We start from the raw sequence: 14,365 nt of genomic DNA on the forward strand, positions 1-14,365 counted from the left end.
CGCCGTGCCGCAGCGTTGGCCAGCATGCCTTGGCCGGCATGCCATGCCAATGCCTTGGGCCAACATGGCGTGCCACGGGCTGGGCCATGCCGGTCCGTTGCCCGGCATGCCACGGCCGTGGCGGCATGGCAAGCCACGACCTCGGCCAGCATGCCATGCCCCGGCCTCGCCCAGCATGCCATGGCACGGTCTTGGTCAGCATGCCATGCCATGGCACCGCCTTGTGCAGCGTTGGCCAGCATGCCTTGGCCGGCATGCCATGCCAATGCCTTGGGCCAACATGGCGTGCCACGGGCTGGGCGAGCACGGCATGCCACGGGCTGGGCGAGCATGCCACGCCACGGCCTTGGCTAGCAGCAAGGCATGCCACGGCCTCGGCGAGCATGCCATGCCATGCCAAGGCCAAGGCCAAAGCCAAGGCCAAGGCAGTGGGCAAGGCCAAGTCCCTGTGCAAGGCATGGCCAAGGCCAAGGCAAAGGCCAAGGCCGCGGGCAAAGGCCAAGGCCAAGGCCAAGGCCATGGCGTGCCACCGCCTCGATCGATCTTTTTGAACATGATTCTTTTATAATCTTACCCAAACCGTGCAACACAATTAAAAATGCACTACAATCAATTTTAAATGTCATTCCCTATTTTTTTGCAATTTTTCTGGAGCTTTTCGAATTTTTAAAGCCCTTATTTGGCATAAAAAAATCAAAATAAAATAAAAAAAATGAAAAAAATAATTTAATAATTTCTATAATTACTAGTGAATCATCCTTTAATTATGGGAATTTTTCCATAATTTTTTGACTATTTTTATTAATTTTTATTATTTTTTAAGTATTAATATCGAAATAAATTAAAATAAAATATTTTCTGTAAAAAAATATTTTTTTTAATTTTTTTTATGGTGTATTAAATTATTTCCTACAACTTTCATGTTGAAAGTTTCGGCAAAAAACCATTACTTTTTAAAAAAACCCCATTATGACTCCTCGAACATGCTTGATGTTTCCTCCTGCCAGATTGAAAAGGGCTTAACAGGCTATTATAAGGGGGGGGCACCTCCCTTGCCCAGGGCAAGGCAGTGGCAGGTACGCCCCATGTTGGGCGCGGCCTGGGCTGCGGCCTTGGGTTACATGCACTGCGGCTCGACCGCGGCCTGGGCTGCGGCCTGGGGCGGCTCGGCCGCGGCCTTGGGCGGCCTGGACCGCGGCCTTGGGCGGCCTTGCGCGGCCTGGGCGCGGCCTTGGGCGGCCTGGGCGCGGCCTTGCGCGGCCTGGGCGCGGCCTTGGGCGGCCTGGGCGCGGCCTTGCACGGCCTGGGCGCGGCCTTGGGCAGCATGGCGTGGCATGCGCGCGGGCGTGGGCGGCCTGGCATGCGCGCGGCATGGGCAGCACGGCATGGCATGCGCACGGCCTGGGCGGCCTGGCATGCAGCCGGCCTGGCATGCCCGCGGCGTGGGCAGCACGGCATGGCATGCGCACGGCCTGGGCGGCCTGGCATGCAGCCGGCCTGGCATGCCCGCGGCGTGGGCAGCACGGCATGGCATGCGCACGGCCTGGGCGGCCTGGCATGCAGCCGGCCTGGGCAGCACGGCATGGCATGCGCACGGCCTGGGCGGCCTGGCATGCCCGCGGCGTGGGCAGCGTGGCCTGTGCGAATACCGCGCGCGTGGTCTTTTGACCACGGTGCGCGTGTTGCGCGCATGGTCGCGCACGCCTTTGCACGCCTTTGCACGCCTTCGCACGCAACGCACGTCTAGTGATAAGAACCGCAGCCAAGGCAGCCCAGCCCCAAGGCCAAGGCCAGCAGCATGGCATGCCACGGCGAAGGCAGCCCAGCCAAAGCCAGCAGCATGCCATGCCAAGGCCAGCAGCATGCCATGCCACGGCCAAGGCAGGCCAGCCAAAGCCAGCAGCATGCCATGCCAAGGCCAAGGCCAGCAGCATGCCATGCCACGGCCAAGGCAGCCCAGCCAAAGCCAGCAGCATGCCAAGCCAAGGCCAAGGCCAGCAGCATGCCATGCCACGGCCAAGGCAGCCCAGCCAAAGCCAGCAGCATGCCATGCCAAGGCCTAGGCCAGCAGCATGCCATGCCACGGCCAAGGCAGGCAAGCCAAAGCCAGCAGCATGCCATGCCAAGGCCAAGGCCAGCAGCATGCCATGCCACGGCCAAGGCAGCCCAGCCAAAGCCAGCAGCATGCCATGCCAAGGCCTAGGCCAGCAGCATGCCATGCCACGGCCAAGGCAGGCCAGCCAAAGCCAGCAGCATGCCATGCCAAGGCCAAGGCCAGCAGCATGCCATGCCACGGCCAAGGCAGCCCACCCAAAGCCAGCAGCATGCCATGCCAAGGCCTAGGCCAGCAGCATGCCATGCCACGGCCAAGGCAGGCGAGCCAAAGCCAGCAGCATGCCATGCCAAGGCCATGGCCAGCAGCATGCCATGCCACGGCCAAGGCAGCCCAGCCAAAGCCAGCAGCATGCCATGCCAAGGCCTAGGCCAGCAGCATGCCATGCCACGGCCAAGGCAGGCCAGCCAAAGCCAGCAGCATGCCATGCCAAGGCCATGGCCAGCAGCATGCCATGCCACGGCCAAGGCAGCCCAGCCAAAGCCAGCAGCATGCCATGCCAAGGCCAAGGCCAGCAGCATGCCATGCCACGGCCAAGGCAGCCCAGCCAAAGCCACCAGCATGCCATGCCAAGGCCTAGGCCAGCAGCATGCCATGCCACGGCCAAGGCAGGCCAGCCAAAGCCAGCAGCATGCCATGCCAAGGCCAAGGCCAGCAGCATGCCATGCCACGGCCAAGGCAGCCCAGCCAAAGCCAGCAGCATGCCATGCCAAGGCCTAGGCCAGCAGCATGCCATGCCACGGCCAAGGCAGGCGAGCCAAAGCCAGCAGCATGCCATGCCAAGGCCATGGCCAGCAGCATGCCATGCCACGGCCAAGGCAGCCCAGCCAAAGCCAGCAGCATGCCATGCCAAGGCCAAGGCCAGCAGCATGCCATGCCACGGCCAAGGCAGCCCAGCCAAAGCCAGCAGCATGCCATGCCAAGGCCTAGGCCAGCAGCATGCCATGCCACGGCCAAGGCAGGCCAGCCAAAGCCAGCAGCATGCCATGCCAAGGCCAAGGCCAGCAGCATGCCATGCCACGGCCAAGGCAGCCCAACCAAAGCCAGCAGCATGCCATGCCAAGGCCTAGGCCAGCAGCATGCCATGCCACGGCCAAGGCAGGCCAGCAAAAGCCAGCAGCATGCCATGCCAAGGCCTAGGCCACCAGCATGCCATGCCACGGCCAAGGCAGCCCAGCCAAAGCCAGCAGCATGCCATGCCAAGGCCAAGGCCAGCAGCATGCCATGCCACGGCCAAGGCAGCCCAGCCAAAGCCAGCAGCATACCATGCCAAGGCCTAGGCCAGCAGCATGCCATGCCACGGCCAAGGCAGGCAAGCCAAAGCCAGCAGCATGCCATGCCAAGGCCATGGCCAGCAGCATGCCATGCCACGGCCAAGGCAGCCCAGCCAAAGCCAGCAGCATGCCATGCCAAGGCCAAGGCCAGCAGCATGCCATGCCACGGCCAAGGCAGCCCAGCCAAAGCCAGCAGCATGCCATGCCAAGGCCTAGGCCAGCAGCATGCCATGCCACGGCCAAGGCAGGCCAGCCAAAGCCAGCAGCATGCCATGCCAAGGCCAAGGCCAGCAGCATGCCATGCCACGGCCAAGGCAGCCCGACCAAAGCCAGCAGCATGCCATGCCAAGGCCTAGGCCAGCAGCATGCCATGCCACGGCCAAGGCAGGCCAGCCAAAGCCAGCAGCATGCCATGCCAAGGCCTAGGCCACCAGCATGCCATGCCACGGCCAAGGCAGCCCAGCCAAAGCCAGCAGCATGCCATGCCATGGCCAAGGCCAGCAGCATGCCATGCCACGGCCAAGGCAGCCCAGCCAAAGCCAGCAGCATGCCATGCCAAGGCCTAGGCCAGCAGCATGCCATGCCACGGCCAAGGCAGGCCAGCCAAAGCCAGCAGCATGCCATGCCAAGGCCTAGGCCAGCAGCATGCCATGCCACGGCCAAGGCAGCCCAGCCAAAGCCAGCAGCATGCCATATCACGGCCAAGGGCAGCAGCATGCCATGCCACGGCCAAGGCAGCCCAGCCAAAGCCAGCAGCATGCCATGCCATGGCCTAGGCCAGCAGCATGCCATGCCACGGCCAAGGCAGGCCAGCCAAAGCCAGCAGCATGCCATGCCAAGGCCAAGGCCAGCAGCATGCCATGCCACGGCCAAGGCAGGCCAGCCAAAGCCAGCAGCATGCCATGCCAAGGCCTAGGCCAGCAGCATGCCATGCCACGGCCAAGGCAGCCCAGCCAAAGCCAGCAGCATGCCATATCAAGGCCAAGGCCAGCAGCATGCCATGCCACGGCCAAGGCAGCCCAGCCAAAGCCAGCAGCATGCCATGCCATGGCCTAGGACAGCAGCATGCCATGCCACGGCCAAGGCAGGCCAGCCAAAGCCAGCAGCATGCCATGCCAAGGCCTAGGCCAGCAGCATGCCATGCCACGGCCAAAACAGGCCAGCCAAAGCCAGCAGCATGCCATGCCAAGGCCTACGCCAGCAGCATGCCATGCCACGGCCAAGGCAGGCCAGCCAAAGCCAGCAGCATGCCATGCCAAGGTGTCAAGGTGCGCCCATCCAAGGGTCAACACCTTGATGCCACACACATTTGTGCCCTTTGGCGAGCTAAAGACATGCCTAAGAAGTTGTTGGTGCAAGTGCAAGCAAGGGCCCAAGGCATAGTGCAAGGTTGTCCAAGACATGCCCAAGACATGCCACCAAGCGAGCTAGCCACCAAGTAGCAACTTTAGGTCAACTTTTAGAGGGTCAAATGTAATCTTTTTGCCTTGTAAATTTTTATGTAAATACCTTAGTAGTAAAGGTGTTTTGAGTCCAAGAGTTGTAATTTTTCTATTTTTGTATTATTTTTAAATATCCATTATGACTCCTCAAGCATAGTGGATGTTTCCTCGTGTCAGATAGAAAAGCGCTTAACAAGCTATTATAAGGAGGGGGTACCCAAGTGATGAACCAAACCACTTGTGCCTTAATGTACCCCAACCTTGTACATGGTAAGACAACTCTTGTAGCACTTTTGTGCATTGTTCAACTTTTGTAATGCCTTTCTTTTGAGTAATGAAAAGTTCATTTCGCCTTTTACATTGTGCATAGCCTTTCAGTTGTTGTTACTTTAAATTTAGCTTGTTGATTGCTATATTGTGGCTTGTCTCCAATCTTGTGGCTCATCGACTGGACTAATATTGTGTTTGCTTGTCTTTGCAAACCTTTCGAGCATTCTTGGCGGGCTAGTGAAGAGTGTTAACTAGCGCCATACACACTTGGTTATCTTCAGCAAGGCTTCCGCATTGCCAGTGTGTGACAGTTGGTATCAGAGCCCAGTCTATTTGGATTTCTCTATTATTGGCTTTCTCTATTATTGGCTTTCTAAATGGAGGGTGCTGGCAGCCGTCAACCATCGCAAAAGGAGAGAATTGAGCTCTTGGAGCAGCGTATGGACAATATGGAGGCCACGGCAACTTCATTAGCCACCCTTGAGCAACGGGTTTATGATCTTGAGCGAACTCATGGCCCTACTCATGGACAAGATTTTGAGGAAGTTGTCACTGAACTCAGGCTGGAGATCGAAGACCTTAGTGGCCGGGTTGGTGTTCTTACCCGTGCCTTTGGCAATGCACCTAGTGGTGGCATGGAATTCACTAGGGCGCATGTGCCCGAGCCCCGTGCCTACGGTGGCGCCCGAGATGCCAAGGAGTTAGACAACTTTCTTTTTGATATGGAGCAATATTTCAAAGCTGTGAAAGCCGATGCTGAGGAGACAAGGATTTCTATGGCCACAATGTATTTGTCCGGTGATGCCAAGTTATGGTGGCGGACTAAACATGATGAGATGCAACGAGGCTTATGCACAATTGAGACTTGGGAGCAACTGAAGCATGAACTTAAACTCCAATTCTTCCCTGAAAATGTTGAGTATAATGCCCGGCGTGCTTTGCGGGATCTCAAGCACACCGGCACTATAAGAGATTATGTGAAAGAATTCTCTGGGCTTATGCTAGACATCAAAGATATGTCAGAGAAAGACAAGCTCTTCTTCTTCCTTGAGGGATTGAAGCCATGGGCCAGAGTTGAACTTCAAAGGCAAAGAGTGCAAGATTTAGCCCATGCACAAGCAGCAGCTGAATGCCTTACGGACTACGCCGAACCTAAGCAACGGGAGAGTAGTTCCCCGCGCAAGAATAGGGGAGGTGGAAAGTCCCAAGGCTATGGCAAACCCAAGAGTGGGGGAGCCAACACTTCTACATCCAAAACCCATTCGGGTGGAGGACAGTGGCAACAGAAGAGCTATGGTGACAAGACAAAAGCCCCTCAACAATTCTCTACAAGCAAAGCAAAAGGCCCTATCTCTTGTTTCTTATGCAATGGGCCACACCGGTTATCTGAATGTCCACAAAAGCGTGCCTTGAATGCTCTAGCAACTGTGTCTGACCATGTCTCTCAACCAAGCGAGGATGATAGCGAGGAAGAGGATGTGCGGTCTAAACGAAGTGGCAGGGGTTCTAAGGCAGCTGGCTCTAGAGTGGGAGCCTTTCATATGATGAATGCTATGGAAAAGAAAGTTCCTACAGGCAGGCCTAAGAAGAATGCCAAGAGTGGCAAAGTGGGCAACCATTCAGATCCCAAACAACTTGTAGAGTCTAGAGATGAAGGCAAAGGGAAGAAACCCATGTATAGTGGGGAATCAGCAGGCAAGTTGAACAAGAGTAAGTCGTCCAACAAAGGTTTGATGTTTGTGGATGTAAAGATCAATGGGAAGCCCCTTCGTGCGTTGATTGACACCGGGGCCACCCATAACTTTGTTGCGGGGACTGAAGTCGAAAGACTTGGGCTATCTTTAGAGAAGGATGGCAGCCGCATCAAGGCGGTTAACTCGGCAGCGCAGCCTATCTATGGGGTTGCAAAATCTGTTCATTTAAAGGTCAGCAGTTGGGAAGGAAGAGTAGACTTCACCGCAGTGCCCATGGATGACTTCCAAGCCATCCTTGGGTTGGATTTCTTGAGAACTACGAAGACGGCAGTCATGCCTTATTCTAATAGTATGTGTGTCATGGGGGATAAGCCATGTCTCATTCCTGCTATGGCTACCAACAACAGTGACCGGTTTGTCTCAGCCATGCAACTCAAGAGGGGTGTCAGGCATGGGGAGCAAACTTGGGTTGCAGCATTGAAGTTGAATGAAGCTCTTGATTCTACTCCTGTCCCAGCCGTAGTCAAGAAGATCTTAAGGCAATTTGCTGATGTTATGCCTGAACAGTTGCCTAAAGAGTTGCCTCCACGTCGAGGGGTGGATCATGCTATCGAGTTAGTGCCAGGGGCAAAACCACCAGCTCGTGCACCATATAGAATGGCTATTCCTGAGTTGAATGAGTTAAGGAAGCAGCTTACAGAGTTATTGGAAGCAGGCTTTATCAGGCCATCTAAGGCCCCATTCGGTGCACCTGTCTTATTTCAAAAGAAGCATGATGGTAGTCTTCGCTTATGTGTGGATTATCGGGCACTCAACAAGCTGACCATCAAGAACAAGTATCCCCTTCCTCTTATTGCAGATTCATTTGATCAATTGAGCAAAGCAAAGTATTTCACTAAGCTAGATCTTCGGTCGGGGTACTATCAAGTAAGGATTGCCGAGGGAGACGAGCCTAAAACTACTTGTGTTACACGTTATGGCTCTTATGAGTTTCTTGTCATGCCATTCGGCTTGACTAATGCCCCAGCAACATTCTGCACCATGATGAATGAAGTCTTCCAAGAGTATTTGGATCAATTTGTTGTGGTATATTTGGATGACATTGTGATCTACAGCTCCACTTTGGAAGAGCACGTGGAGCATCTTCAGAAGGCCCTTACCAAGCTGAGAGAACACAAGCTTTATGTCAAGCTGGAGAAATGTTCCTTTGCCCAAGAGAGGATTAAGTTCCTAGGGCACATTGTTGAGCACGGATGCATCAGAATGGACCAAGAGAAGGTCAAGGCTATTCAAGAGTGGCAGCCACCTGCAAATGTCTCAGAGTTGCGGTCATTCCTTGGATTGGCTAACTATTATCGCAAGTTTGTGGAAGGGTACTCAAGACTAGCTTCCCCATTGACAGAGTTGCTAAAGAAGGGCAAGCCATATGTTTGGGCAGAGGAGTGCCAACAAGCCTTTCAAGCCTTAAAAGAAGCCATGTCAAGAGATCCTGTTCTTGCTCTACCGAACTTAGGTAAAGCTTTTGAGATACAAACGGATGCATCTGATTTTGCTTTGGGTGGTGTTCTTTTGCAGGATGGCCATCCAATTGCTTATGAGAGTAGGAAGCTCAATGATGCTGAGCGAAGATATGCAGCTCATGAGAAAGAGTTGCTTGCAGTAGTGCATTGTCTGAGGACTTGGAGGCACTACATCTTGGGCTCCCGATTTGTGGTGAAGACTGACAACACAGCAGTTAGCCACTTCTTAACACAGCCCAAGTTAAGCGCACGACAAGCCCGGTGGCAAGAGAAGTTGGCAGAGTTTGATTTTGCCTTAGAATACAAGGCCGGTGCCACCAACCATGTTGCTGATGCACTAAGTAGGAAGGCGGAGCTTGCCGTGTGCCATCATGTATGTTCCTTAACTTCCATTTCAACCAGCCTCAAGGAGAAGATCAAGTCTCATCTAGACAAGGATGCTATGGCAGAGAATCTTATAAACCTTGTCAAAATGGGCAAGACTCGTCAGTTTTGGGTGCAAGATGGACTTCTTATGACAACAGGCAACCGGATATTTGTACCCAGGGCTGGTGACTTGAGGAAGACACTTCTTCGGGAGTGCCATGATACACTTTGGGCAGGACATCCGGGGTGGGAGCGAACTTTGGCCTTGGTGAAACAAGGATATTATTGGCCCCAAATGCGTGATGATGTTGAAGAATATGTCCGCACTTGTCTCACTTGCCAACAAGACAAGGTTGAGCATAAGAAGAAAGCAGGCTTGCTTGAACCTTTGCCCGTGCCTAAACGTCCGTGGGAAAGTGTATCACTTGACTTCATCACTGGATTGCCTAAAGTGGGGGATATCGGGACTATCTTGAATATTGTGGACCGATTCTCCAAATATGCTACCTTCATTGCTGCCCCAAAGTATGTTTCAGCGGAGGAGACTGCCCAACTCTTCTTCAAGCACATTGTCAAATATTGGGGTGTGCCTAAAAGTATTGTTAGTGACCGAGACACGCGTTTTGTTGGCAACTTCTGGACGGAGTTATTCAAGCTTCTTGGGTCACAACTTAATACTTCATCAAGCTACCATCCGGAGACGGATGGGCAAACTGAACGCTTCAACTGTATGCTCGAGGAGTATTTGCGCCACTTTGTCAATGCCAATCAACGAAATTGGGTGCAACTTCTTGATGTAGCACAGTTATGTTTCAACTCTCAGAAGAGTAGCTCTACGGGCAAGAGTGCTTTTGAGATAGTGAATGGACAGCAGCCACTGTTGCCCCACACAGTGGATGGACCTTATGAAGGAAAGTCTCCCAGGGCTTACCAATTTGCTAAAGAGTGGAAGAGAAACCATGACATTACTCGTGCCTATCTTGAAAAAGCAGCAAGCAGAATGAAGAAATGGGCTGATGAAAAGAGGAGGCCACTTGAGTTCAAAGCTGGGGATCAAGTTCTTGTCAAACTCAACCCTGAGCAACGCAAGTTCATGAGGGGAAGAGACAGAAGGCTAGTGCGCAAGTATGAGGGACCGGTCACCATTCTGAAGAGAATTGGCAAGTGTGCTTACAAGATAGATGCTCCATCTTGGTTGAAAGTGCATCCGGTTTTCCATGTGAGTTATTTGAAGCCTTACTATTCAGACAAGGAAGATCCAACCCGAAATGAGCAAAAACGCCAAACCATCACAGCCAAAGCAGGGAAAAGGTCTATTGAATCTATCTTGGCCGATCGGGTGAAAATGGTTTCCAAGAAGCAACAAAGGCAATACTTGGTGAAATGGAAAGGCCTTGGAGATGAAGAAATCAGCTGGGAACGGGAGACAGACTTGTCGGCTTTTCAAGACGAGATTGATGCGTATTGGGCCAAGTCGTCGAGGGCGTCGACCGTTCAAGTGGGGGAGACTGTCAAGGTGCGCCCATCCAAGGGTCAACACCTTGATGCCACACACATTTGTGCCCTTTGGCGAGCTAAAGACATGCCTAAGAAGTTGTTGGTGCAAGTGCAAGCAAGGGCCCAAGGCATAGTGCAAGGTTGTCCAAGACATGCCCAAGACATGCCACCAAGCGAGCTAGCCACCAAGTAGCAACTTTAGGTCAACTTTTAGAGGGTCAAATGTAATCTTTTTGCCTTGTAAATTTTTATGTAAATACCTTAGTAGTAAAGGTGTTTTGAGTCCAAGAGTTGTAATTTTTCTATTTTTGTATTATTTTTAAATATCCATTATGACTCCTCAAGCATAGTGGATGTTTCCTCGTGTCAGATAGAAAAGCGATTAACAAGCTATTATAAGGAGGGGGTACCCAAGTGATGAACCAAACCACTTGTGCCTTAATGTACCCCAACCTTGTACATGGTAAGACAACTCTTGTAGCACTTTTGTGCATTGTTCAACTTTTGTAATGCCTTTCTTTTGAGTAATGAAAAGTTCATTTCGCCTTTTACATTGTGCATAGCCTTTCAGTTGTTGTTACTTTAAATTTAGCTTGTTGATTGCTATATTGTGGCTTGTCTCCAATCTTGTGGCTCATCGACTGGACTAATATTGTGTTTGCTTGTCTTTGCAAACCTTTCGAGCATTCTTGGCGGGCTAGTGAAGAGTGTTAACTAGCGCCATACACACTTGGTTATCTTCAGCAAGGCTTCCGCATTGCCAGTGTGTGACACAAGGCCAAGGCCAGCAGCATGCCATGCCACGGCCAAGGCAGGCCTGCCAAAGCCAGCAGCATGCCATGCCAAGGCCTAGGCCAGCAGCATGCCATGCCACGGCCAAGGCAGGCTAGCCAAAGCGAGCAGCATGCCATGCCAAGGCCAAGGCCAGCAGCATGCCATGCCACGGCCAAGGCAGCCCACCCAAAGCCAGCAGCATGCCATGCCAAGGCCTAGGCCAGCAGCATGCCATGCCACGGCCAAAACAGGCCAGCCAAAGCCAGCAGCATGCCATGCCAAGGCCTACGCCAGCAGCATGCCATGCCACGGCCAAGGCAGGCCAGCCAAAGCCAGCAGCATGCCATGCCAAGGCCAAGGCCAGCAGCATGCCATGCCACGGCCAAGGCAGGCCTGCCAAAGCCAGCAGCATGCCATGCCAAGGCCTAGGCCAGCAGCATGCCATGCCACGGCCAAGGCAGGCCAGCCAAAGCGAGCAGCATGCCATGCCAAGGCCAAGGCCAGCAGCATGCCATGCCACGGCCAAGGCAGCCCAACCAAAGCCAGCAGCATGCCATGCCAAGGCTTAGGCCAGCAGCATGCCATGCCACGGCCAAGGCAGGCCAGCCAAAGCCAGCAGCATGCCATGCCAAGGCCTAGGCCACCAGCATGCCATGCCACGGCCAAGGCAGCCCAGCCAAAGCCAGCAGCATGCCATGCCAAGGCCAAGGCCAGCAGCATGCCATGCCACGGCCAAGGCAGCCCAGCCAAAGCCAGCAGCATGCCATGCGAAGGCCTAGGCCAGCAGCATGCCATGCCACGGCCAACGTAGGCCAGCCAAAGCGAGCAGCATGCCATGCCAAGGCCTAGGCCAGCAGCATGCCATGCCACGGCCAAGGCAGCCCAGCCAAAGCCAGCAGCATGCCATATCAAGGCCAAGGGCAGCAGCATGCCATGCCACGGCCAAGGCAGCCCAGCCAAAGCCAGCAGCATGCCATGCCATGGCCTAGGCCAGCAGCATGCCATGCCACGGCCAAGGCAGGCCAGCCAAAGCCAGCAGCATGCCATGCCAAGGCCAAGGCAGCCCAGCCAAAGCCAGCAGCATGCCATGCCAAGGCCTAGGCCAGCAGCATGCCATGCCACGGCCAAGGCAGCCCAGCCAAAGCCAGCAGCATGCCATATCAAGGCCAAGGCCAGCAGCATGCCATGCCACGGCCAAGGCAGCCCAGCCAAAGCCAGCAGCATGCCATGCCAGGCCTAGGCCAGCAGCATGCCATGCCACGGCCAAGGCAGGCCAGCCAAAGCCAGCAGCATGCCATGCCAAGGCCTAGGCCAGCAGCATGCCATGCCACGGCCAAGGCAGGCCAGCCAAAGCCAGCAGCATGCCATGCCAAGGCCAAGGCCAGCAGCATGCCATGCCACGGCCAAGGCAGGCCAGCCAAAGCCAGCAGCATGCCATGCCAAGGCCAAGGCCAGCAGCATGCCATGCCACGGCCAAGGCTGCCAGCCAAAGCCAGCAGCATGCCATGCCAAGGCCTAGGCCAGCAGCATGCCATGCTACGGCCAAGGCAGCCCAGCCAAAGCCAGCAGCATGCCATGCCAAGGCCTAGGCCAGCAGCATGCCATGCCACGGCCAAGGCAGCCCAGCCAAAGCCAGCAGCATGCCATGCCAAGGCCTAGGCCAGCAGCATGCCATGCCACGGCCAAGGCAGCCCAGCCAAAGCCAGCAGCATGCCATGCCACGGCCAAGGCAGCCCAGCCAAAGCCAGCAGCATGCCATGCCAAGGCCAAGGCCAAGGCCAGCCGCATGCCATGCCACGGCCAAGGCCAAGGCCAAGGCAGCCCATCCGAAGCCAGCAACATTCCATGGCAAGGCCAACGCAGCCCAGCCAAAGCCGGCGGCATGCCATGCCAAGGCCAAGGCCAGCCGCATGTCTTGCCACGGCCTTGTCCCGCAGCGTGGCGTGCCTTGGCCTTGGGCTAGAACATCGCATGCCACGCCCTTGGCAAGCAATCCTGTCCCTCGTGTAATTTCCATTTGGTTTGGCTTTGACTTACGTATATGTTGCCCTGCGAAATGCTTGTCCCTCGGGTAATAGCCGGTTTGGTTGCCTTTGACTTGCGAACACGTTGCTAGTGCTTTCCCCAGTGGAAGCTTGTTGGGAAAAGTATGTCCCTCGGAAGTTGCCTGTTGCGTTTGTTATTTGCATTCGAGCTATCCGATGCTTGCTGGGTTTCTCTAAGAGTTTTTGCACGTTCGTCGGGCTTTTTAATTATTTATTTACTCATAAAAATTATAATAAAATAAATTAAAAATAAAAAATAATTAAAAAAATTACTATAATTACTAGTGCCTCATCTTATAATTGTTGGAATTTTTCTAGAATTTTTTGAGTATTTTTAGTAATTTTTATTATTTTTTAAGTATTAAAATTGAAATAAATTAAAATAAAATATTCCGGTGGCCAAATATTTTTTTATAATTTTTTTTATGGTGTATTAAATTATTTCATACAACTTTCATGTTGAAAGTTTTGGCAAAAAACCATTACTTTTTAAAAAAACCCCATTATGACTCCTCGAACATGCTTGATGTTTCCTCCTGCCAGATTGAAAAGGGCTTAACAGGCTATTATAAGGGGGGGGCACCTCCCTTAAGGCTGGCCAGCATGGCCAGGCCACAGGCCACGCCTATGCCTAGGCGGGCGCTTGGCACATGCCATCGCTTGGCTTGTGGCATTGGCTTGTGGCATCGAAACTACATAGCCAAGCACGGGATGCGTCGAGTGGCGGCCCGCGGCGGTGGCGGTGGCACGTTGGCCTAGGGCAGCATGCCATGCCACAGCCTTGGCCAGCAACATGGCATGCCAAAGCCTTGGCCAGCAGCATGCCATGCCCTGGCCTTGGCAAGCATGTCATGCCACGGCCTTGGCCAGCAGCATGCCATGCCACGACCTTGGCCAGCAGCATGCCATGCCCCGGCCTTGGCCAGCATGTCATGCCACGGCCTTGGCCAGCAGCATGCCATGCCACAGCCTTGGCCAGCAGCATGCCATGCCACAGCCTTGGCCAGCAACATGGCATGCCAAAGCCTTGGCCAGCAGCACGCCATGCCCCGGCCTTGGCAACCTTGCCAAGCCACGGCCATGGCCAGCAGCGTGCTATGCCCCGGCCTTGGCCAGCAGCGTGCCATGCCACGACCTTGGCCAGCAGCTTGCCATGCCCCGGCCTTGGCCAGCATGTCATGCCACGGCCTTGGCCAGCAGCATGCCATGCCACGGCCTTGGCCAGCAACATGGCATGCCGCGGCCTTGGCCGGCAGCATGGCAAGCCCAAGCCTTGGTCAGCAGCAGCATGCCATGCCAACGCCTTGGCCAGCAGCATGCCTTGCCACGGCCTCGGCCATCAGCATGCCTTGGAAGCTTGTTGTGAAAAG

The sequence above is a fragment of the Camellia sinensis genome, chromosome 6, assembly GCF_055761805.1.
Source record: "Camellia sinensis isolate YWXY chromosome 6, ASM5576180v1, whole genome shotgun sequence".
In the NCBI taxonomy this organism is placed as follows: domain Eukaryota; kingdom Viridiplantae; phylum Streptophyta; class Magnoliopsida; order Ericales; family Theaceae; genus Camellia; species Camellia sinensis.